Source organism: Meriones unguiculatus, chromosome 10 (genome assembly GCF_030254825.1).
Source record: "Meriones unguiculatus strain TT.TT164.6M chromosome 10, Bangor_MerUng_6.1, whole genome shotgun sequence".
NCBI classification, from domain to species: Eukaryota; Metazoa; Chordata; class Mammalia; order Rodentia; family Muridae; genus Meriones; species Meriones unguiculatus.
In genome coordinates, this window is record NC_083358.1 from 25,522,550 (window position 1) to 25,525,600 (window position 3,051).

The 3,051-nt window shown below is 39.9% G+C and overlaps 1 pseudogene; it reads left to right on the forward strand.

The window, feature by feature from the left end:
• Positions 1-286: 286 nt before the first annotated feature.
• On the forward strand, positions 287-925 carry LOC110542954 (proteasome subunit beta type-5-like; annotated as a pseudogene).
• The last annotated feature ends 2,126 nt before the right edge of the window (positions 926-3,051 follow it).

Below are 3,051 nucleotides of genomic sequence, written 5' to 3' on the forward strand. Positions count from 1 at the left end.
TAATAATAATAATAATAATAATAATAATAATAATAAAACAAGCGGTCAGTTCCTGTCGCCCTCATTAAAAATGGCTCTGGCCTATATCCAATGTCTGTCCCTTTGTCAAAAAATGGAAAAAAAATTTCAAAAAAAAAATGGCGCTGGCCAGTGAGTTGGAGCGGCATCACGGCGATCCAGCTCTGGTGATTTTGGACTCTGAGGTCTTGTGGACCTGTTCAATTTGGGTCCAGAGAGTCCTGGTGATGTTCTGAGCCTGCCCCCACCATGCTGGGTAGTCCCCTAGGAGCCGCGAATCGAAATGCTTCTTGGAACCACCACCCTGGCCTTCAAGTTTCGCCATGGAGTCATTGTTGCTGCTGATTCCCAAGCCACAGCTGGCGCTTATATTACCTCCCAGACAGTGAGGAAGTGATAGAGATCAACCCTTACCTTCTGGACACCATGGCTGGGGGTGCAGTGGATTGCAGCTTCTGGGAGTGGTTGTTGGTCTGACATTATAGGATCTATGAGTTTCGAAATAAGGTACGCATCTCTGTTGCAGCGGCCTCCAAACAGCTGGCCAACACGGTGTATCAGTAGGAAGGCATGGGGCTCTCCATGGACACCATGATCTGTGGCTAGGATAAGAGAGGCTCTGGCCTCTACTGTGTAGGCAGTAAGGGCAACCAGATCTCTGGGACTGCCTTCTCTGTGGGGAATGGCTCCTTGTATGCTTATGGGGTCATGGATGGAGGCTATTCCTATGTCCTGGAGGTAGAGGAGGCCTAGAATCTGGCCCGCTGAGCCTTCTACCTAGCCACCTGCAGAGATGCCTACTCCGGAGGTGTAGTCAACCTATACCACCTGGGGGAGGATGGCTGGGTCCATAGACAATTCAGCCAATTTTCAGGACAAGTATAATGCAGCTGCAGTTAGCTTCTGAAGGAACGGGGATGCTGCTGTTTGCCCTTTGGGGAGACTCTTCTTGCTTATAGTAAATAAGAGTACCCATAAAAAAAAAGAAAATAAGCTTTGAAACACAGTATCACCACCAACTCCAAAATATTGGTCAATATTATCTGTCAATATCAATGGACTCAACTCTCCAATAAAAAGACACAGACTGACAGAATGGTTATAGAAACAGGATCCAACTTTCTGCTGCATCCAAGAAACATACCCTCAGCAACAAAGATAAAAACTACTGCATAGTAAAAGACTGGAAAAATGTTTTTCAAACAAATGGACCCAGAAAACAAGCTAGGTAACTCTCCTAATAGCTAATCAAATCGACTTTCAACTAAAATTAATCAACAAAGATGAGGAGTGGAACATAAACCTCATCAGAAGACAAATCCACCAGGAGGACATAACACTTCTGAATATCCATGCTCCAATTTCAAGATCACTTAATTTGTAAATTGAACATTATTGATGCTTAAATCACACATGGATCCCAACACCTTAATAGTGGGAGACTTCAACACTCCACTTTCACAAAGGGACAGATCTTCTAAACAGAAGCTAACTAGCAAAATAATGAATCTTACAGATGTCCTAAATCAAATGGACCGAATAGATGTCTACAGAACTTTTCATCCAAACTCAAGAGTATTCCTTCATTACAGCACTTCATGGAACCTTCTCAGAAATTGATCAGACAGTCGGTCATAAATGAAGTCTTCGTAGATACAAGAAGATTGAAATAATCCCTTGTCTCTTATCCGAAGACCATGGCCAAAAACTAGACCTCAACAACAACAGAAATAACAAAAAGCCTAAATACACATGGAAGCAAAACAACTCTGTACTTAATGACAGATTGGTCAGGAAAGAAATAAAAAAGAAATTAAAGACTTCCTATAATTCAATGAATATGAAAGCACAACCTACCCAAACTTATAGGACACAACAGAAGAAGTGTAAAGAGAAAAGTTCATAACACTAAGTGCCTCCAGAAAGAAATTGGAGACATCTCATACCAGCAATTTAACTGTACACCTAAAATCCCTAGAAATAAAAAAGCATACACTCCCAAGAGGAGCAGAAGATTGGAAATAATCAAACTCAGAGGTAAAATGAATGAATTAGAAACAAAGAAATCAGTACAAAGAATCAATGAGACCAAGAGCTGTTTCTTTGAGAAAATCAACAAGATAGACAAACCCTTAGCCAAACTAACTAAAAGGCAGAGAGAAATTATCCAAATCAGGGAAATCAGAAATGAAAAAGTGAACATAGCAACAAATGCTGAGGAAATCCAAACAATCATTAGGTCTTACTAAAAGCCTATATGCCACAAAAATTGAAAATCTAAAGGAAATGGACAATTTTCTTGATAGATTCCATTTACCAAAATGAAATCAAGTTGAGGTAAATAGATTAAACAGTCCTGTATCCCCCAAAGAAATAGAAGCAGTCTTCAAAACTCTCTCTTAAAAAAAAAAAAGCCCAGGGCCAGATGCTTTCAGCACAGAACACTACCAGACCTTCAAAGAACTGCTAACTCCAATTCTCTTAAAACTTTTCCCCAAAATAGTAACAGAAGGAATATTACCAAACTCATTCTATGAAGCCACAGTCGCCATGATTCCTAAACCACACAAAGATACAAAAAATAAAGAGAACTTCAGACCTATCTCTCTTACGAACATTGATGAAAAAATACTCAGTAAAATAATTACAAAGCAAATCCAAGAACACATAAAACATCATCCTCCATGACCAAGTAGGTTTCATCCCAGGCATGCAAGGGTGGTTCAATATATGAAAATCCATCAATGTAATCCACCATATAAACAAACTGAAGGAGAAAAACCATATGATCATTTCCTTAGATAGCGAAAAAGCATTTGACAAAATCCAACACCCATTCATGTTTAAAGTCTTGGAGAGATCAGGGATACAGGACACATAGCTAAACATAGTAAAGACAATAAACAGCAAGCCTACAGCTAACATCAAACTAAACAGAGAGAAACATATCAATCCCACTGAAATCAGGGACAAAGCCAGGCTGCCCACGCTCTCCATATCTCTTCAACATAGTACTTGAAGTCCTAGCTAGAG